The sequence below is a fragment of the Urocitellus parryii genome, chromosome 5, assembly GCF_045843805.1.
Source record: "Urocitellus parryii isolate mUroPar1 chromosome 5, mUroPar1.hap1, whole genome shotgun sequence".
Classification (NCBI taxonomy): Eukaryota; Metazoa; Chordata; class Mammalia; order Rodentia; family Sciuridae; genus Urocitellus; species Urocitellus parryii.
The window spans coordinates 71,032,822-71,056,627 of NC_135535.1; the positions used below are offsets into that span (position 1 = coordinate 71,032,822).

General features: G+C 37.1%; 1 pseudogene; it reads left to right on the forward strand.

The window, feature by feature from the left end:
• Positions 1 to 414: 414 nt before the first annotated feature.
• Positions 415 to 1,378, forward strand: LOC113191642 (T-complex protein 1 subunit gamma pseudogene; annotated as a pseudogene).
• Positions 1,379 to 23,806: the final 22,428 nt, after the last annotated feature.

Here is a 23,806-nt window from a genome sequence, read left to right on the forward strand (position 1 = left end):
TGACAGACTGTCAAAATGATCTGTCATCTGTTTCTGTAAACAAACTTTTGTTGGACACAGCCACTCTTGTTCATTTACATATCACGTACAGCTGCTTTAGTCCCACAATGGAGAGTTGAGGAGTTGCAATGGTGGCTTAAGCTTCAAACCTGGACCCCAGGTAATCTAGAACATTCTTCATCCTTTTAGGAAAGGGTGAGTTAGAGCCCAGCTAAGAGGCTTCTGGGTCTTCACTGCTCATCTATTTAAGCACATCAGTGTCATTTTTGTCCTTGCATCAGAACAAATAGTATTCAATGTGTTTCTCTAATCTTGTCCCTTGGAATAAGGACAAAGTATTTGTTCTCAGACAGTAAGAATGATAGAATAGAAAGAAATTATAGAAGCAGAGTCCAGAGTGCTCACCATTACACCATGATTAACAAAGATGTGACCTATCCGAGAATATGGCATTCTATGAAGAACCCTCATATTGGGCTACTGGATTCTTCTCTGGAATACAGAAAGGAGAAAGCCAGACTGACATTGAGATTACCCAAGAGGAAGACTTCACCTGAATTCTCCAAATGGAAAAAGAGTATATCCAGCATCTCTGTGAGGACATTATTCAACTGAAGTCTGATGTGGTCATCACAGAAAAAAAGGCATCTCAGACTTAGCTCAGCACTACCTCATGCAGGCCAATATCTCAGCCATCTGCAGAGTCCAGAGGACAGACAATAACTGCATTGCTAGAGCATGCAGGGCCCAGATAGTCAGCTGACCAGAAGAACTGAGAGAAGATGATGTTGGAACAGGGGCGAACCTGTTGGAAATCAAGAAAATTGGAGATGAGTACTTTAGGTTCATCAGTGAGCCCAGAGACCCCAAGGCCTACACCATTCTTCTCAGGGAGGCCAACAAAGAAATTCTCTCAGATGAAGATCGCAACCTTCAGGATGCCATGCAAGTGTGCTGAAATGTTCTCCTGGACCCTTAGCTAGTGCCAGGGGATGGGGCTTCTGAGGTGGCTGTAGCTCACACCTTAAGAGAAAAATCCATGGCCATGATTGGTGTGGAACAATGGTGATACAGGGCTATTTCCCAGACTTTAGAAGTCATCCCTCATACCTTGATCCAGAATTGTGGGGCCAGCATTATAAATCTACTCACTTCCCTTTGGGCCAAGCACACCCAGGAGAACTGTGAGACCTGGGAAGTAAGTGGTGAGATGGGAACTTTAGTGGACATGAAAGAACTAGGCATATGGAAGCCATTGGCTGTGAAGCTGCAAACATATAAGGCAGCAGTGGAGATGGCAGTTCTCTTACTGTGGATAGATGACATCATATCAGACCAGAGCCGGAAAGGAGGGGCTCCTGATGCTGGCCAGGAATGAATAGCAAGCAAGGAAACTTCAACACACAGAACCAGTGGTCTCCCCCTTTCCTGAGCCAGGGTGCCAGGAACACTGTGGACATCTTTGTTTGGAAGGGATTAAATTGAGGGGCAGCCTCTAGTCCCTTTCTATCCCAGCCCAGTTTGCAGAAGGCACTGACATGTAATTCTTTTCTATTGTAAGCTCTTCATTTAGTTTGCTTCTGATTATTAAATCTAAGTCATATGGAAAAAAAAGAAAAAAAAAGAAAGAAATTAGGGAATCTGGCATATTTGTAGGAAGTTGAAGACCGGGAAAGTATTATGTTATGAAGAAAATATTTGCAATACTGTGTTGCTGGTAGTAATTTGGTAGATCGACCATGTGCTTATTACACAGATCTAGAGGAACAGGTTGAAAAACAATGTTAGTAGTGCATGTCAGCTAGTACTTGGCAGGGTATGTGAGAAAGAGATTAGTTGAGGAAAGAGTTGGCCACTTTGCAAGTAGAAATGAGAGAAAATGAAAATGTCTAAAAATTTGAGCTCTTCAGCAGTTGGAATTATCTATTACTGTGGCATTTAGATCCCAAACGCTGGGTCATATAATTGAGAAAGACTTTGAACAATCAAAAACTTCTATGGATCAAAGTAAATAGTCTAAAAAAAAGATCACATTAATATACATTTTAAGCCACCTTAAAATGGCTTAATGATTTTGGCCATCTTAAATTAAAAGATAAGTTGGTGAATCTGGAAATCAAAACAAACTGATTTGGGACCAATGTTTGGAAGCAACTTTGAGTCTTAGTTCATTTTGTGTTGTTAGAAAAAAATGCTCAAATTTGGGTAGATTGTAAAGAAAAAAGATCTGCTTAACTCACAGTTCTACCTGTCCAAGAGCATGGTGTCAGCATCTATGGGAAGGGCTTCATGGTAGATAGCATTACATGGCAGGAATATGCAGAAGACATCACAAAGTAAGTAAGAAGCAAGAATCTGGGGAGATCCTTGCTTTCTATAACAAACATATTCTTTTGGGGACTAACCTGATCATTTGAAAACTACAATAATCTATTCCGAAAGTTGTGCCTCATGACCTAATCACATTCCATTAGGACTCACCTCTTAAAGATGTTAACATCATTACATATGCAACTCAAGCTTCCTGTACACGCACCTCTGGGGAATTAAGCCTCAACATGATTTTTGGCAAGGACAGATTACAGTCAAACCCTACCAGGTGTGGCTACAGGTACATGGCACTAATTGCAACCAAACATCTGAAGCTTTTTTAAAAAAATAAAGAAAGAAATTGAATGCCAGATAAAATCACAGGGGTGGTCTAAAGGAGTTGTAATTAGAGAATACTGGCCAAGCTATGCAGTTCTAAGGAAGTAGTAGACAACTTCAGATGTAACTTCAGAAGATAAGAAACTTATCTTCAGAAGATAAGAAACTTAACTTCAGAAGATAAGAAAGAACCTTCCAGAGGGTAGAGTTGTGGGGAGGGGCATAGAATAATGTGTGGAGAAGTGCCTTTCAGAGAGCAGATCCAGGAAAGACTCGAGGTCTGATAGTCTCCTGTGCTTTCAGGATTAGAAGCCTTCAGTGTGTGCCCAGCTGGATCATCCTTGGTCAGTTAAGCTGTGTCTCCCTTCTTGCCTCTTTCTAAGTGAGATTATTTGTTACGGTGTATATCAGGGACATATGTCATAGAACAATTAGATACTATAGCTGGATGATATGGAGGACATGCATTACACTGAGGTCCAAGACTTTGAGCTAGGCTTTGGAAGTGAGTGTAAACTTTGTGCAGAAAAGGGTGGGGAACAGAATGCAAATTTGTTCACTAGAAAGAGTGGGCTATGATAGAAATGCTAATGTTCACAAACCTTGTTCTCATTGTTTAAACACACAAAGAAACTATTATTTTCCAGCCCCAGCCTCCCTTGCAGTTTTGTATGGTCAGTTGATTGAGTTCTAGCTGATGGAATCTGAGAAAAAATGAAATATTGTAATTCTAGGCACAGATCAAAAAACATCTCAGTTCAGTGAATAACTCTGAAACCCTACAAAGAGAGTCAGAAAATGACAGCTCACATCTGACTCATTACCTATCTTTATAGATTCTACAAAACTGAAAAGACTTCACGTTCTAAAATTTTTACATTTTAAAAATATGAGTAATATTTCATAACAAAAATTATTTAAAAATTTCAATTTTAATATTACAAAGTTTTATTGGAATACCATCCTGGTTCCATGTTCATTTGTATATTAACCATTGCTACTTTCACACTACAATGGAAGAGTCAAGTGGTTGCCACAGAGAATATAGACAATGTTCTTATTGTGATATTCTGCTGATTATGTACTATTGCAGGGATATAGCTGTAACTTGCCATTATTGGATCCATGGATATTGGTTTTTTCATGACATTTTCTTCTCTCTCTCTCTCTCTCTCTCTCTCTCTCTCTCTCTCTCTCTCTTCTCTCTCTCCATACCTATCAGTCCAAAAAAAGAAAAAAAAAATACATGAAAAAAGAAAATGGTTAAATGACTTTAAATGGTGCCCTATTAGGGCATAGTGAAGTTTGGATTACTTTGTTATCATAGTGGTTTCAATGTAATTACAAGGGTCCTTAGAAGGAGGAAGCAGGAGAGTCAGAGTCATAATAGGAAATGGGATGATGGGAAGCAAAAGTTAGAGTCATGTGATTGCTGGCTGGAAAGAGCAGATTATGATAGAAATGGTAATGTTCACCAAATCATGTTCTTCACTTTTGAACACACAGATAATCTATGATTTCTCTGGGAGATATGGGGCAAGGAATTCAGGAATCCTTCTAGAATCTTGGAAAGACCAACAGATTTTTTTTTCTGTCCATCCTTCAGAAGAGATACAGCTTATTCAACTCACTTATTTTAACCTGGTACTATTCTCTAGACTCCAGAACTATAAGGCAAATCGGTGTTATTTTAAATTACTAAGTTTGTGGTAATTTGTTAGAACAGCAAAAGAAAACTAACATAATACACACTGATAATTCCAACTAAGCACTCATCACAATATTCCCAACTCACGGGAAAACAATGTCCCCCAAAATTAGAAAATTTAAGATAAAGTATCTTACATTTTCGAATTTCTTCATAAAAACAGAAAAGAAAATAAGACTGGAACCTAAGTAAGTTTCCATGTGTCTCATTTGTTAGCCAAGCAAATAAAGTAGTTAACTGATGGTGAATTAATTGAACTGTTTGATTGCAGTAGCCAAAGAAATGTGTTCAGAGAAAATGAATATTAAACTATTAGCCTTTTGATGAAAATAAGCCATTCAAAGAGTTAAGGATATTGGGAGTGATATACAGTCAACAAAACATACGGCAAAAGTTTTGAGTGACTTGTCTTGTTCTTAATAAATAGATGTTGTATACATACACATACACACCTATACATCCACATACACATTTTATGTTCTTACTTATTCAACACTGAGTTTGAAGTTTTTTAATCATTTGTGTGGAACAAGTAGAGGTGAGCATATTTCAAAGAAGTTGAGATACTATTAATTCAGTACAACCTGAAGAAGAATCTGTTACAATGTGTTACAATAGATGGTGGTAAAATCATGTAGAGCAGAAAAAAAAAAGGTTTAGTTGAACAAATTCACAGAAGTAGTTGGGGGGAAAAAAGCATTTAAAGTATATGGTTGTCGGTAATTACTTTGCAGAAAATATTTGAATTAACGGGGGATTTGAACTCAGGGGCACTCAACCACTGAGCCACATCCCATCCCTATTTAGTATTTTATTTAGAGATAGGGTCTCACTGAGTTGCTTCCCACCTTGCTTTTGCTGAGGCTGGCTTTGAACTTGTGATCCTCATGCCTCAGCCTCTGGAGCTGCTGGGATTACAGGCATGCAGCACCACACCTAGCGATCATGTATTATTGAATCAGAAGAATCAACAGTGATTTTCATTTGCTCTCATTGGCTCCATTACTTTTTAATTGATTTCATAAACAGAAATTGTATATATTCACTTTTCCTACTATATAGCAGATCAATGGTTATGGCTTAGTGCTTTTAATTATTTCTTTTTTTTCTTTTGAGAGCCAAAACTATAAATTCTCTGAACAAGAGAAACCACATAGCCACTGTTAATAAACAATAATTAAAAAACAATAAATGGCTTTGGGAATCAGCTTTTCTCAAAAAATTGATAGCATTTAGTGATTGCTACCTAAAATTTTGTGATAAAATGTAAAGCTTTATGAAGTAATTTCCATAGAAACTAATGCTGTTTATGCTGTTTGAGTAACAAACTACATCAAACTGTTTTTTATATAGTTTCAAAAACCAAATCTCTATTCTCACACAAATTGGTTATTTATTTTTTTATTTATTTTTTTACTCTGGTTCAAACCATAATTCCAGTAGAAATGTTGTTACCACAGTGAAAGTTCAAAAGAATTTTCCATATTTCAAAATCCATATTTCCATAACTCAACATTTCTTTTTTAGAGAAAGAGAGAGAGAGAGAGAGAGAAAATTTTTTAATATTTATTTTTTAGTTCTTGGCAGACACAACATCTTTGTTTGTATGTGGTGTTGAGGATTGAACCCGGGCCGCACGCATGCCAGGCGAGCACGCTACCACTTGAGCTACATCCCCAGCCCAAACATTTTTAAATTTAGAAACTTCCTCTTAATCTCCCATTGATGGTGATTTGTCTGCAGTGTAATGACATATTACAAGAAAATAACAAAACAGAATTCCACAAATGCCTTTAAAGAAATGAATATTGTCAATTAAAATTATGTTTCCAGACCAACATTCAGCCAAATTTACCTCCATGAACAGACATTTTCGAAAGATTAAATGTAAAAAGATGAAATATATAAAATTTTACTATAGATCAGCTTTAACTTTTGAGCTTTCTCAATCATTTTGATTATAATGAAATTAATTTGAACACAATTAGGCAAAAGTGTATCCTCCCCAACAAAACAATTCCAATTCTTTCTCATTATTAGGGTTGTATTACAAAAAAATTGTACCCTTATTGTATTTTAAATTTCATCAAAATAAAACTTGGTAATTATTTTTTCTTTCCTGTTATATAGATACATAGATGATATATTTGATTTTTATCATTTGACTGATAAGTCTAAAATATTTACTGTCTGGCTTTCTATTTTAAAAAAATGTTTTCTGGGCTGGGGCTATAGCTCAGTAGTAGAGCACTTGCCTTGTACATGTGAGGCACTAGGTTTGATCCTCAGCATCACATAAAAATAAATAAAGATATGCTGTCCATCTATAACTAAAAAGAAAGAAAGAAAGAAAGAAAGAAAGTTTCCTTACCCTTGCTCTAGAAAATGGTGGAGTTACTTAATGCAAAGTATTCCTAAGCCTTATGTGAAAGGTAGATTAATGAACATTCAGTTGAATAGTGTGGCATGAATAAGAAATTAACCTTCATCATGGTAAGCCATTAAGATTTATGGATTGTTTGTTACAGCAGCCAGTGTTACTTACCATGACTAAAAAAACCTCTTAATTCCATGATTAAAATTCACATTTAAAAAAATCATGGAATCTACACCTATCTCCAGGAAATACAAAGTGACTTCAGGAAATGGCTACCAATGCATTATCTAATGCAAAGTCAATCAGCATAGTGAATGCATTCTTCATTAATTCAGCCAACATTTGTTCAAGGCTATGATAAAGGTAGTATGAAAAGTTAATCTGATTTTTTTAAATTTAAATTTACCTTATTTGTAAATTGGATAATTTAATATATTTAAATCAATATAAGTCATCAGAAGCTCCATGCTATCATTTTTTCCATGGAAGTCTGCTCAAAGACAGAACAACATTTTTTCCTTTCCAAAATGAAAAATTTCTCTTCCTCTTAGAATGATGCTAAACTGTTCCCTGCTTGAAAACTAAAAGAGAATAAATTTCAAGGTCTGTATGGGACATTACTTTGAAATATCCCAAGAGAGAGCACTAGGAAAACTCCTGTAATAAAATGCAGTCATCAAATTGCCAATATTTGTCCCAATTGTGTGGGGAAATAGAGAGCAAAACACAAAGGAGAGAAATTTTTCTCCATTTGGCAATGTGGAAAACAATTACTTGAGGTGAAAAACATTTCACTTTCTGATTCAGAGGAGAATCAGGTCCATAAAATTAAATGACATAAGTCTGGCTCAGCGTTAATATTTTTAAATCACACCTTTTAAAACATATTTTTGGACATGTATACTATGACTGAGTATCTCAGATCTCATCCTAACCAACTGAAGCAATATTTCTGAAATATTCCTCAGCATAAAAATTACTGAGTGAGGAGGTGTCTGATAACACACTGGTTCTTGTTTCCCAGAATCTGATTCAATAGGTGTGGTGAATGGCCAAGATAATGCACTTGCAAATTCACTTGGTGATATTGTGCTGGATATTTTGAAGTGACCAATTTGGCCTCTGTACTGCCTTTTAGACTCCCTTGCAGCTAGGGCTCTGGCTGCTAATTAATTCCACTATCAGATGCACTTGCAGAAAATTCAGAAGACAAAGCCGTGTAGAAGCCATCTTTTTGCCTGGTTTTTGCTATTTCTGCTATTGAGCATGGTTACAGTCATGGATCTGCACAGGTAACATTTCATTGTCTATCATTTGGAATTCCATGTGTTGAACAGTGGCAGTTTTAGCAGGAGCAGTGGTGTCCGTTTTTTCCTGGAGCAGTTTCAATGATGACCTATTGTTCTAGAACTGACTCTGAAGGTCCAGACAGGAAATTACCTTAAATGACTTTCACCTATTTTGTGAGCATCGAATTCCCTACATTAAGCCAGTTCCCATTTGAAATACTCATAATGGTTTTGTTTCTTGAACTAAAATGTGAATAACAAAGAATAAGACATCAGTGTTGACATTGAGGAGCAGTGGCTATAGAGCAGCATTAGCATTTGTAGCTCCTAGAAACATCGTCTCTTCTCATCATATAGGAAAGCATTTGTGAGAAGAATTCATTAATGGCATCAACATAGCATTGAATGTCTTTGATTGATACTTGAACAAATAATATTCTTGTACACTGCTACCCTACACCCCACATACCTGCCAAAGGACCAAGGATCACAGTGTTGAACCACTGATGGAGACTGCACTGAGGCTGGACTGCAGGCCTTTCAGGGAAGGTTGGAAAATGCGTGGTAGATGAAGGATACACACCAGAATATAAACTTCATGAGGTTAGATGTGTTTGCTTTTTTTCTCTTATTTTCCCTTCAATGCTATAATTGCACCTCCTAGGAGAGTGCCTAGTGTTTGATTATAATTATATAAGGCATTCAATAAACAGAAAAATGTATCGAGTATAGAGAAATTACTGTTTCTTATTGAGGTAACACTTCTAGAGCCATTTATTTCCTTGGGGATAGAATGGGATAGTAGGGCTTTAAAAATGAGTTACCAGGGTTTGAAAATAAGCAGAGGATCTAAGTATCCTGAATTTTGTCTTTTAACACTAACTTTCCAAATAGTATTATTCTCACCTTTATGATTTGCCAACAGGACAGGGAACACTCTGAATTCATGTTTTGTTCTCAGATGTTGTTCTGAGCTAGTATTTCTCTATGGTCAGTCCTCAAGTCTTATGCACCTCGGGTTCTCTGCATAAGAACCAACTCTGACACATTCCACCAGAAGCCCAAGTCTAACCTTGCACTCTCTTGGATTTGTAATCCCCTTGAAACTAGCTGTGTGCTGAGTCGAAGCTGTGTTTTAGTAATAAGAGCAAAGTCTACGATATCAAAATCAGCACCCACAACTATAATCAAGCAACCATCAGGAAACTTAAAATTGAACCCCACAGCATTGGGCTCATGCTGTTTCTATTCCTCTTGCCTATGTCAAGATAGGTCATGGAAATTTTGGGAGAGCTATTGAGTACAGGTTGATACCAAGGTGTAGAGTTACATATGTTGAAATGAGTTGTCATGAGGAAAATTTCATTTTATTTGTATTACTTACTGATCATCAGAGATTAAATTCCCAAGATTTGAACTGATAAAAACTCTGGAAAAAGAACCTCTGGGCAATGTTTCTGTAATTTCATGAGTTACATCTTCCTTCCAGGGCTTCCCAATCCCATTATCCCCATCATTATTCACTCATTAAAATTATGATGCAAAAATGGGGGGAAAAGTCTACTAAAACTATTAACCTTCAGCACAACTGAGATATATAGGCATTTAAAAATTGCTAGTGCTTTTGCAGTAGATGAATTTAAATGAGAACAAAACATAAACATCATGAAAACGATTTCTTTTCTTTTTTTTAAGAGAAAGAGAGAAGAGAGAGAAAATTTTTTAATATTTATTTTTCAGTTTTCGGTGGACACAACATCTTTATTTTATTTTTATGTGGTGCTGAGAATTGAACTCAGTGTCCCACGCATGCCAGGTGAGCATGTTACCGCTTGAGCCACATCCCCAGCCCTGAAAACGATTTCTTTTCCTAAGAATAAACATAATTGTGTAGAAATTTCCTCCATAAAGGCCTGTTACATTTCCCCTCTCTCTAGCCTGGCCTTCTGCTCTTTTTGATTCTCACCTATTTCCATGAAATAAATTCCATCATATTTCTGTCTCAGATTTTCGGATGAATTTGCCAATCTTCTTTCTTAGACAAAGATACCTTAAATTCCAGCATTTATTGACATTGTTCCCCCACAACTTACTTACTAGTCTTTCTAAATCACTGAATCTACATCACTCAGACCACATCAGAGAAAAAAGAATAGACTTTATTTTGATGAGATACTTTCCAATAACTGAACTTGGTACAGAACCAGGGAGTTAGTGTAGTGAACATGTATTGAAACCCTCTCATGTGTCAAGTTCTGTGCAAGGTTCTAGGCATCCAGAAATGAGAAACCACAGCATTTCCCTTCAAAAATTGCCTGCAGTACTGTTATGGTTTAGATACTAGGTGTCCTTGAAAAGCTCATACGGGAAACAATGCAAGAAAATTTAGAGGTGAAATAATTAGATTACGAGAATTTTAACCTAGTCAGTGCATTGATCCACTGATAGGGATTAACTGAGTGGTGACTGTAGGTTGTGGGCTGTGGCTGAAGGACATGGGTCCCTGGGTTTTTATATGCCATTCAGGTATATATTTTATCCTTGTTGAGAAGATCTCTGTCTCTGTCTCTCTCTGTGTGTGTGTGTGTGTGTGTGTGTGTGTCTGTCTGTCTGTCTGTCTGTCTCTCTGTCTCTCCCCCCATTCCTGGTGGCCATGTCCTGAGCTGCCTTCCTCCACCACAGTCTTCCACCATGATGTTCTCCTTTACCTTGAGTCCCAACGGTTGGAGTCAGCTTTCTATGGACTGAGACCTTTGAAACCATGAAACCCAGATGAATTTTACTTCTCTAAAATTATACTTGAAATGTCCTCTGGTCACAATAGTGAAAAAGTTGACTAAAACAAGTAACAGATAGGTCCACAAAAACCCAATAGCAGGCAAGGTATGATAAGATTTAAACTAAATTATCAAGGTAACTACCAAATTTGGCAGGCATTGAGAGAAATGAAGGTTGTAATTTATTGGATTCAGCAAATACCCACTGGAGACATTTAAGAGAGTAATTTTGGTGAGTTTGAACTATACTATCTTTAAGACATAACATTTCTAAATAATATTACATCAATTTTGAAAATACTTCCTTAGTTTATATTGAGTGATATTTTTATATTTAAAATGAATAACCTGTGGTCAAAGCAATCTTCAATGATGTATGTTTTTTTTAAACCTCTTTTATTTCAAAAGAGAAATCTACAAAAACCTAACCATAAGTTAAAATAAAGGATTAGAAAGTTAAATATTAATAACACAGAGGCTCTACTGATTGATCATATTCTTTCTAAATCTCAAGAAATCAGGAATTGAAAGGAATATTTCATTTTTTTTGTATTACTTACTGATCCTCCTAATCAGAAATAAAATTCCTAAGCCAATCTTATTACTACTCATTAAATAATCTCATATACTATTTAAACCTTTTTCTTCTTTTATACAATAGGCATGACTTCATTTTAAAACAACAACAACTTATTTTTAAAATATTTTTAGTTGTCAGTGGACCTTTATTTTATTTATTTATATGTGATGCTGAGAATCAAACCCAGTGCCTCACGCATGTTAGGCAGGTACTCTACCACTGAGACATCACCCCAGCCCCAACAACAACTTATTTTAGAATAATTCTCACAAAATTTCCTAACTTGGGGACTATTTTTTGCCTTGGAATGTCTCTCACTGCTAAACATTTTCACTTTTACTTAATAGGACAGAGAAGAGTCAAGGGTCTTAATTACAAGAAACTGTGGACCCACACAATTGTTCCAGTGTGCCAGAAACTTTCACACGTTATATCAGCACTTGTATAGTGTCACTTCAAAGAAAAGTCCTGAGAATGATTGAATCTGGTTCCCTCTTTTTATTGATGAGACTCAGAAAATAGAACCAATGTGTTTGGGGCCATGTATTTTTCTTAGTTTATGACAAAAATGGAAATAAAAACCACAGTTCTATGTTCCCATTTTAGGACCCTTTTATGATAACACAGGTGCCTCTTTAATTAACTATAAAATGGTAAAAGGTCACTTTTGATGTAAAAGTTATAAATAAAAGATTCTTTATTATGCTCCAGACACTTGAATATACTGTGATAAATACTGGTATAAAATCCCAGCTTTGTAATTGAGAACATTTAAGAAAATTTCACAATAAGTCAGTGTTTGACTTAAGAGATAAGCAAAGTATAATTTTGAGTCAACATAATACTCTAATTGGTATTATTGTAAATCCTTTCAATCCATAAACATTTTTTGGAACATTCCTATCTGCAAAGCACTCCCGTCCCGGTTCCAAGGTAAGGTGTTTGAGGAGGTTGGAAAAGATTAAAGAGAAGGAAAGGACATGGGTTTCATATTTCAAGTGGGAAAAACCCATGAACAAATAAAACAACTCTCTTATTGATTTTTGTAGGTCTTCTGAATTTTTTATTTGCTAAGATATAGGAAGAGAGGGAATCATTTCTAACCTCCTTCTCTCTTACATCCAAATCCTGTTCCAAGTATAAATATTATACCTGTGTCTTAAAAATAGTTCCAGAATCTGATCATCTCTTACATCTCTGATGTAAAGAGTCTGGATCAATTTTTTGATATTTGATTGTTTACAGTTTTTAAGCTTCCTTCTTTCTCTTCTGCCCCAGAGCAGAGAAGACAGATGAGAGAGCCCAGGACCCTCTTTTTTGCACTAGTGAAAGTTCAAACCATCAGGGAACTCTCAAGACAGGCCCACTGCCTAACTATCATGAAACCCCAAGCCAGTCATCTTTCCCTACTGTCTTCCAGGGCAGATTTGGGGTCTTTGTGGACCACCTCTGGAGGCCTGGCTCATTCTCCCCAAGTCCCATTGTGAGAGTCATAAACCTTTTCATGCCCTCTGAGATTGTGTATGGGTCATCATCAGTCTCCATGTCAGAATCACATTTTGGTGGGGAGGGAGGACATCTCCCTTTTGTGGAGTGGCCATGACATGTTACCACATTGGTTTAAGCTGTTGCCATGTGCCTGGCTTATCGTAACTTTCTATATTTTCACCCTCCAGCTTTTGCTCTTATTTACTTTTGTCTGTTTTCCACAGCACAACAAAGGTGATCATTTGACAGTATGTTTGATGTGTCTCTCCTTCATTCAGATATCCCCATGAAATCCTTCAGAGGAAGAGCCTGAGTCGTCACCATACACCATGCATGAGATTGTCCGTGATCTTCTTTGATCTTCTGTCTCCTACTCCTTTCATGATTTCTTGCCTCTTATCATTCTCCCCCTCTATCTTTTCTTCTGCCCACCCCAGTAGCCTTCTTGTTCCTTAAACATACTAAGCCTTTTCATTAGCTGTGCTCTCTGCTGGATTTATGCTCTTTTGCTGTTTCTCCAGATTCCTTTTACTTGGATTCCCCATTTATTTCATATTTCTGCTCAAATTCTGCTTTATCTTCTGGCATCTTCTCTGACACTCCCAATCTCATTTTCCCTAATTTATTTTTATAGCATTTATTACCCCTATATATATTATACATTATCACTACATCTCCTCATTTTGTTTCCAACCAGAAGATAAGCTTCCCAGGTTTAGGGACTTTATTTTGTTCATTAATATAACTCTACTATTTATCAAGTCCTAGCTCAGAGGATGCCTTCATTTAATATTTGTTAAAGAACACACACACACACACACACACACCACATCCATAGTTTAAATAATACCCTGCTTAGTTTGCCTACTAATTAATCCCCCTTTTTCTGTATAAACACACAGGTACATAATGAACGACATTGACAATCTTTTCTGATTTCTATCTCAAATCTCTATTCCCCCTGGGCAAGCAGAAAAGGAGCTCTATGCAGAATTGAAGAGTAACAATAAAAACCATATAGTTTTGCTTCCTGATATTATTCTGGACATAGTTTTTGCTATAAGAAATTTCAAATGGCCTAGTGTTTCTGTGGGGAATATAAACTTACATCTTCCACCAGGAGCTGTGTCCTTGGTTTACATTCAGGGAGATGGAAAAGAGTGAAGCTAGGGTCAGTTGGGCATAACCATTGATCACATTAGACTAGTTTGACATCAGGCATGGTAGTAATTAGACAAAGTATTTCACAAGCCATTTTCTGAACTCTTCTCCTTTTTCTTAGATTTCTGCCCAGCCAAGTTTAGGTGGAGGGGCTTGCAGGATGCTATTCAAGAAGCTGCATCATCTTAACTTTTTGTGCTATTGAGATGAATAGGCGTGACTGTTTTTTGAAGACATTGAGAGCTGTGCATTTGCATTTCCTCCAAAGACAGGCACACTTGCTAAAGGCTCAATAGAGACTGTAAATATCAGATCCATGCCAAGCAAGCCAATTCCTACAGAAAGCTTCATGAAGCAAGGGTCTCCTGGGAACCTCCACATCTTTCACATTTTGATTTTCTACATCCTTTGTTTTTGTTATTTAAAAGTAGGTCTAAACTATACTTAGATGTAAGAATTGAGGGTATGTGACACCCTGACAAACAGAAGCCAGGGAGATCTGGTGTTATTGCATTTTAGCCTCGTGGTCACTTGGAAGTCTTTTTTTAATACTTCAACTTTGCCTTTATTTTTAGCTCTCTTTAGGACACATAACATCTTATGCCTTGTAAACTTTTGTTTCTACTATTCTTCTTTTTATTTTAGTTGGTCTCTCTATTAAAGTTGGAAAATTATTGTTCACTGACTATTCAAATATTGTTTCTGCTCTATTCTCTTACTCCTTTCTACTGAAACTCTCTCCATAATATAATGTTCTTCTTTAAACTCTTAAATGCATTTAACCTGAAATTATATATATATATATATGTTGGTCTTTCCCAGAGTAAAAGTTGCTTGAGGGCATGGAAGGTATTTTTGTGTAAGCTTCATAACTTTGAGCCATATTCACCAGAAATCAGGGCGTTCAGTTGCAGTATAAAATCTTGGTACCTGCTGAAAGGTCCCGTATGAGGTTCCTTAGCCTTGGACCCCAGGTTTCTGTCTAGTAAGAAATAATCTGCAAAATAAAAATAAAACAACAGCCATTTTGAGCCACTGCTCAAATTTCAAAGGCAACTCATTAAAGGAGCAGGGAGGATCAGGGACCACCCAGGGTAAGATTGCCACACCCCATATGTGACTCTGATTCCAACAGCTGTTCCTCCTTCTGGGGCTTTCCAGTGGTGTTGTGTATCAGGAGAGACAGTTGCCTGTTTCCTCTAGATTATTAAATTCATACAAATTTAGAATTGTTACATATTCTTAGTTGTTAACACTTATCCTAATGGAATGTCTTTTAGGGTCTCAAATAATACTCCCTTTCTTACAGTCTTACATCATTTTTTAAAAAAGTGATTGTATTATAGATCTTTTTCCTACCTTTTGTTTTCAGTCTTCTTCTTAATGCATGTTTCTGTAGGCAGCCTATCTTTACTTTTTCACCAATAACTAGGCTTTTTACAGTATAATAAAAATAATTACTTTTCCTATATCCATAGTGATGTTAGGACCTTGTAACTTTTAAGTTCCATTTTCTTTTCCCTCCTATTTTTTGTGCTATTGTCTTTTGTGAAAGATATCATTCCATTGTTCCCTGGCAATTGTCATTTCTCTACTGCATTAAAACAGCCTCATTCCTCCTGGCTACCTTACTGCTTTTATCTTTTTTTGTTTTTAGGCAGTTTTACTATGATGTCTATATATGATTTCCTATTATTTGACTGGGGTTTATAGAAATTCTTGAATAAGTGGTCTGATTTCCTTCATCAATTTTGGAAAATTATTGTTCACTGACTATTCAAATATTGTTTCTGCTCTATTCTTTTACTCCTTTCTACTGAAACTCTCTCCCTAATATAATGTTCTTTTTTAAACTCTTAAATGCATTTAACCTGAAATTCCATTTGAATGATTTTAATATTGCTCTGCCTGATTTTTTTATGTTTGCATTTGCTCAGTGTTGCAATACCCATCAGTCTCCTTTTTTCACAAAAGGATTTCATTATTACTTTATTTGTGCAGGTTACTTAGAAGCAACATGAAGATTCTTTTGTTTTGTTTTAAACACAATCTGAAAGTTTCTGTCCTCAAATTTTCACTTACATTGAGTGTAAAAACTAGTATATGTGATTTTATATGTTCCTTTTAAGTATTCTGTTAAATTTATATCACATCAGTTGCTTGGCTCTGGAGAACTAAGTACCTAAAATATGTTCAGGAGAAGAAGGAGGCTGCATTTGGGTACTTAAGCTGCCAGAATCCTCCCATACATGCCTCTTATATGCCATCTCATTTAATCCTTCTATATAACCTTTTCAAAGAATTTAGGATAATTCTTTGTTAGGATAACCTATGTGATATTACATAGTGGCACTCATCTCTCTCTGGAGCTCAGATGAAGCACAGATTTCTCCCTGAGTACAATGTGAAGTCTATTCATTCCCTCTGGAAATGTGTCCACTCTATCAAATACTATGAGTAGTGGAAAGTTTTCCATGTAACCTCTCCATACAACCCAGGTCTACAAATTCAAAGGCCTCCCATGATTCCTCGAGAATAATACAGTAACAACAGCAACTACAATGATTTGTGTGTGTGTGTGTGTGTGTGTGTGTGTGTGTGTGTGTGTGTGTGTGGTGCTGGGTGGGGATTGAACCCACAGCCTTGTGCATGTGAGGCAAGCACTCTACCAACAGAGTTATATCCTCAGCCCTACAATGATGTTTGTTACCAATTAATGATTGTTCACTTTGTACCACAAAGCAATGAAAAGAAAATATTGTCAACCTTCAAAACTTTACAGGCCAGTGTAATTATTCTCTTCCAGTAGATGAAGAAACTTAGACTTCAGAAAGATTAATAAACTTGTTCAAATTCACTCAACTCCTCAGTGAGTGAGCCATGGCAGGCCACCTTGGTCTTCCTATTCTTCTTTTCTACTGCATGACAGGTGATCATCCTGGACACAAAGAAGCTTCATGGCTTCCTTGGAGCCACCTGTGGTAGGAAGGATTGAAGTGGTATAGTTCCTGCTTCATCATGCTTCTACCTGAGAATTGCAGCTCAGGTGAGGTAACTGTAGTTGAGCATGGACTCTCTATTTGGATTAAAATCTGTTCTTCCAACAATTTCTGTATCATATGCTCTGCCAGCTTCAGCTCTTTTCTTCCTGACTAATAACCCCATTTTCCACCTCTGTTTCCTAATTCCTATTGTGAGGCTTGAGCCTTATTCTTTTTTTTTTTTTTTTTTTTTGTACCAGGGATTGAACCCAGTGGTGCTTAAACACTGAGCCTCATCCCCAGCCCTTTTTTATGTTTTTTTTTTTTTTTTTTAAATTTAGAAACAGGGTGTTGCTGAATTAGTTAAAGCCTCACTAAGTTGCTGAGGCTGGCTTTGAACCTGTGACCCTCCTGCCTCAGCATCTGGAGCTGCTGGGATTACAGGCATGTGCCACAGTGCCTGGCTGGGAGCCTTATTTTTAACTTTGCCTGATTCCTGTAAACTTTAGAGATAAGATTGACACACCCTCTTTCCAATAGAAGATGAGGCAGTAACTGAGGCTTCAGGAGATTTTCTGGCCTGCTGGAGGTGAGGCCCCCGACTCGTAACTTATTCCCTGCTATATGTGCCTTCTGTAAGACTAATGGTGTGGCTCATATGTTTTAAGGCATGATCTCTCTCAAAGATTCTCCAGGAAAATTCTTGAAAAAGTAATACCTTACAAACAATGGTTTCCCTCACCCTACTTCCTCTAAAATGTACTAACTTTGGTCTTGAGAAAATAAAATTCATATTCTGACATTATTTCATTACATACAACAGAATTGACATGGTAAAGATTGAGGCTATGAAAATTAAATGTGATGTCTTCATGCCTGCTAATGACTGTCACTGGCTATCAATTTATATAATTGTGCTTTCATCTTAAATATTTACTTATGGTTTATAACTTAAATTTATGTTAAGAATTAAGTAAAATGTTCCCTGAAGTCCTTTTCTGGTGTGTGAGTGTGTATTTTAAACAAGGTTATGTTTATGCCCTGAACTTGTCAAAGCTGATACAAAAATAAAATCACTGCTCTGGACTCAAGGCCTAAAATTATCCTGGTAGATTCTAAAATTTACTATCCCTTGTCTACATTTTCCTTTCTTTCTCCTCTTTCTTCATACAGTTATGAGAAATATCTTCTGCAAACCAGCAAATATTTTCTGCAGGTAGGCAAGTTTTTCTTCTCTAGGTTGGCTTTTTTCCTGAGGCAAGAGGAAAAGAAATCTCTGCAGCTTCAGATGAAAGCAGAGGCACTGTAAACATAGAACCTCAGTTTTATATACCCAGTCAGCAGACTAAACATCAATGCTTCAGTTAAGATTTTTGATTGCAAGCAACAGAAATCAACTTTAGCTAACTTAAGCCAATAAAATATTGGAAAGGTTTTGGGAACTCATAAAATCATGAAAAGTATAAAGAGCCAGCTTAGAAAATGGGCCTGAATCAACAAGTCTTAGCAGCAAGAAACACACCTGGTCCTAGAACAGCTAGGTCTAGTGAGAGCAACTAAGTGGCCGCCACTACTAAAGGACAGTCCATAGCCAGTCATCATTAGACTCACAGTCCTGCTTCTGATAATAGGGTGTTGTAGTACATTCAGGTTGCTATAACAAAAAATACCACCTATAGGCTGAAGACAACAGAAGCTTATTTATCATAGTTCTGGCAGTTGGGAAGTTCAAGATCAAAGTGCCAGTCAATTCAATATCTGGTGAGGGTTTTTCTCTGTTTCAGAAATAGAAACTTGCTGCTGTGTCCTCTCATGGTAGAAGGACAAATAAGCTCCTTCAATCCTCCTTTATAAGGACACTAATCTCCTCCATGAGGGCAGGACCACTAAGACTTAATCTAAAGGCCCCACTTCTCAATACTATCACACTGGGGATTAGGTTCCAGCATGAATTTGGGGTGAACAACAATATCTGGTAACAATTTCTCTGCCTTTTTGCCCAGTTCTCTCAAGATTTAAAGTTCAAGTTTGACTGTGCTAGCCCGAGTCACATGCCTGCCGCTGTCGGGATGAGAAGAGAGAGGGTCTCTGGTTACATCCATTCTCTAGTGAGAGATGCTGCATTCCTACATGATCAGAAGAGTGTTCAAATATTAGTTAGAAATTCACTATTAAATAAACAATTTCCCAGTTCATCAGAGAGTTATCTTGCCCTAATTTCACATTATCCTGATGCAGCTAATCAGAGTCTTTACACTTCTACATTAACTGGGTGAATGATGATGGTCTGATTTGTCTGAGTCCTGACCAGAGTATAGGAAGACTCCTTTCTGTGAGAAATACAGATGGTAGAAAATAGTCTCAAAACCTAGGGTACTTTATCTTCAAAATAATTCCAGGCTGAAATGGCCTTCAAATATAGGGGAAAAGTAATCTTTATAACCCCAGCATTTGATGTTATGCCTGCTACATAGTAATGCTCAATACATGGTTTTTGAATGAATAATACTAAGAGACTACTTTTTACGAGGCATGTAGCTATATAGCAGGCATTGTGAAAAGCAGTTTATATGCATATCTAATTTGATGGTCACTAATATTATCCTTTTTTTATAAATGAGGCAACACATGTGATAAGGTTAAGCAACACATTCAATTTCATAGTGGTAACAAGTGGCAGCATGACCAGAATCCTGGTCTGTCTAGAGGGAAACAGGAAATGGGGTACTTCCTCAAACATATGCTCTACTATGCTCCCAAGAAAGCGCTGCTGTCACTTTTATTTTGGCCATCATTCTTGAGCTAAGTTTTATCATCAATGTAACTGTATTATAGAATATAAACAGAACAGAAACTAGAAACGGTGTCTTCCCCCTCCATTTGTAACTATTTACTTAGGCAGTTTATCCTGACCTTTATTTATTCTCTTGGTGGGTTAGGGAGGACTTGGTAGGGAACAAATACTCTTACCTTCAAGGGGGATAGGGTTTGGAGACACAGTCAGAGGCTATGATTTTAGGGGGCAGAAAGAAACAGGAAGAACTTCCCTCTGATATTCCATTTCAGAGGTAGGATCCCCACAAATGTAAGTCAATTCTTAGACAGAAATTTAACAGAGAAAAGAAGACATGCATCCTTGAGAGCTTCAAAAAAAAAAGTTGACAGCTGCTAATTGGTTAATTAGTGTATAAGTAAAGTGACTCCAAATTGATCACTCCCAGATGAACAGTAGGAAAAGTAAGCAGGAAGCAAACTCGCTGCCCTGATGAGGGTGCACATGGCTGTTAGACAGCAGCTGGCTGTTTTTCTACCCACTCTTCTTGAGGTGGTCCAGCATTTTCCTGAAGCAACTTGAGAAAACACATGGAACAAAGGGGATAGTCGACAAACAGTAGTTCAGTTTCCTCCTCCATCCCACCTCACACCTTGCGTGCAAAGCAGAGCTCTGAGGTTACTCCAGTTATTATCAGAAGGAATGCACACATGCCTTCCACAGCTTTTCCTGTGTATCTGCTACATGTCATGTGTCAGGCACCAAGCTAGGCATTAAAGCAAACAGGCATGATTCCCGTTGCTAGCAATTAATCAAACAGACATGGTTCCTGTTCTTGCTTAATTTATCTCTCATTGGAATTCACTTGAAAGAAATGATTAACTGATCTTCATTATGTATGGTATGATGATAAAAGGGACAATGATGAAGAATCTAATAAATGCAAAGGAAGAAAGTCTAGGTCCAGAAATAGTTTCCCTTTTCTTCTTCCTTCCCCAGTTGGAGATGACACACCTGACAGAATTGAGCAAGATTTGAAGAACAGGAGGTGATGGTGTCGGTTTTGGCCTCAGTTAGGTTGCACCTTGACTCCAGCTCAGAGGCAGACCAAAGCCTCTAGAGAAGTGTGTGTGGAGTTGGAGCCAGTGCTCCTACTGAGCATGTATGTGTTCAGCCACTTTGAGATTCCCTCTTTACTCAGGGAAGCTCCTGGCAACGTGTTCTTAGCTAGAATCTCAGGTATCTTTAAGAGTCCAGCAAAAGGATGTCTGAGATGGCAGATGCTCTTGCTTCAATGTCATATGAGGATGATAAGGTTGGTTGCATAGTCACATTCTCTGTGCCCTTAAACCTCCATCTGGCATCATAGCTAAACCACTCTTCTTATTGAGGCACTAAATTTTGGAAGGTTTTTATATCATAAAAGTACAGGCATACAGAAGCTGCCTAATGCTTGTGAAAGCTGAAATCTTTTTCTTAATAATAATTGTTAACATTTTTGAAGTACTTACATATCAAACATATTTCATACATTATATCTTGGTATGGTGGTATTGTTAGTTGTTACTGATTACACATTAGATGTCTCCCAAAAGCTCATGTGTGGGACAATGCAAGAAGGTTTAGAGGTGAAATGATAGGATTATGAGAGCCTCAACTAAATCAGTGAATTAATCCCCTGAGAGGGATTATCTGAGTGGTAACTGAAGGCAGGTAGGGTGCTGCTGGAGGAAGTGGATCATTAGGGGTGTGGCTTTGGAGTTTATATTTTGTCTGTGGTGAGGAAAAATCTCTTTCTCTCTCCCTCTCTGCTTCCTACAGCCATCTCCCCAGGTGCTTTCCTCTGTCACACACTTCGATGATGTTCTGCCTCACCTCAGGCCTCAAGGAATGTAGTCAGCTATATAAGGTCTGAGACTTCTGAAACCATGAGTCCTCAGGTGAATTTTTCCTCCTTTAATTGTTCTTGGGAGGTCTTTTGGTCACAGTAGTGAAAGAAGCTGACTAAAACATTATCCAATTTCACGGAGCCTGTGAGGCTACAGCAAGCTGGAACTGGGGGTTTTGAAATTTACTTCATTCCCTAAGAGTTTAAGCATTTCATATCGAACAGAAGACTTCAAATCAGGATCTCAAGCTCTACTTAATTTCAGGGCCATGCTTTTTACCAAATCACTTAAGGCAAGTTATTTAGATCCTTGGGCATCTGCTCTTAAAGTGAACAGGTTAAACTAGGATCAACTTTAAGTCCCTTTCCAGCTGTATGATCTTTCTAATTCAAACCCATGAATCTTGCCCTTTGCATAAAAGAGAGTGTTGGTCATAGGAAGTTTAAAATCACCTGTTTTCACTATTCAAGGGAATGTGCTCAAAAGGAATAAGAAAATCTTATGTGAATGTCACCTAATAGAAACAGTATTTAGTGTCTGTTTACAAAAATGTTCTCAATTTCCCCATGGGTATTCTTTATACTTGGTTAGATAGAAATTTTAGAAGTGAAACTGAATCTTTTCCAATGAATCTAAAATGAAATCCTAATGAGGATATGCTGTATTTATGTAAGGGTAAAGGTAAGAGGTGCTGCTTTTCCCTACTACATTTTCAGCAAGATTTTGAAAAATGGCAATTTGGATAAGATTTTTCAGTCATCCCATAATGTCTAGAATTCAAACCTCCAGGAAGTTGAAAATGAGATTGTCCTTTCAACCAGAGCATAGGACCAAGTTCTATTTTCTGCCTTATCCCTGAATTTTTTTCTGCAGATATTTAAAAAAAAAACTTTAAAGTGACTCTTGCAAATTTTTCTGCCTTCAAGTAGAGAAAAATAAAATATTTCATGCTTCACCAGTGAGAACTCATTTCTGTTTGTAAATGTTAATCAAATGATAGGCATGGATACCTGAAAAAATACAGTTTCCCTCTAATTTAAAATTGGCCAGGTTACTGACTGAGGTCTGAGTAATTATTATAGCTTGAGTTTGGTGTGTAATTTGGTGACATTCTTCCCTTTGCATTAATTTGGAGCTAGATGGGAGCTTTAGGGCTTTTCATGGAGAGACAGTGCCCATAATGATTTATTTAAATTCTGACCATGCTTTCTAATTATGTAAATATTCAATCATCTATCTTGCTGACTTGACTCTTAAGATGTTGAGAATATTTTCTATACATAATACTTGGCAAAGTTTCTTGGTTCCCATGCATTAAAAGCTATGAGAAAATATCTGTTGCAAAGAAAGAAGAATGAAGCAGCATGTTTTTCAATAATTCATCACTCTTCCAAGGTGAAAATTCAGCACTTACATTTACAGGCAATATCCATACACCTAGCAATGCTAAAATTGCTTTTCTACACTGGAAGAGCTGAGTGTCACCAGATTCTTGAGTCTTTGGGGTGTGCAGACACCTGACGAGTAGCATTTGGCTATTTCAGGAGTGCTAGTATATACTTGATTCTTGACTGAATTTATAGTGAACAGCTTTGGGTGGTCAAACCTATTCATGTGGACTCCCAGAGAAAAGAACCAAGTATTAGCAATTCTAATTATTTCTCACCATTGTATCCTGTTATCTCCCACCTTCTTCCAAATTTTCTGACTTCCATCTGCCAAAACTCTCCCTTCTGCAAGGCAGTGAGTAGAGTGGCTTTCTTATTGTTTCCTCCAACTCCATGAGGCAAAAACCACCCACCTGCATCCCCATCACTGGGTCCAGAACTACTATCCTCCAAAGACTGCGAGGCCTCCTCGGCCCTTACTGCTGATCTCAAATGCTGTTTACTAGAAATAATTTCCCTCACTATCTTCAATGCACTCCTCCCTGCCTGCTTCCCCTTTGGCCAATTATCTATCTTCTCAACCTTCTTGGTTTATTTTCTTTATTGGACACCATTACTTGGCATATATTTATTTGTTTACCTATCTTCCCCAATTATTATCTTTACTTTTTCTAAACAATTTCTCTCAATATGCCATTTACATAGTGGCTTTATATTTTTATTGTCCCTCTCCTACCTGATGCTCA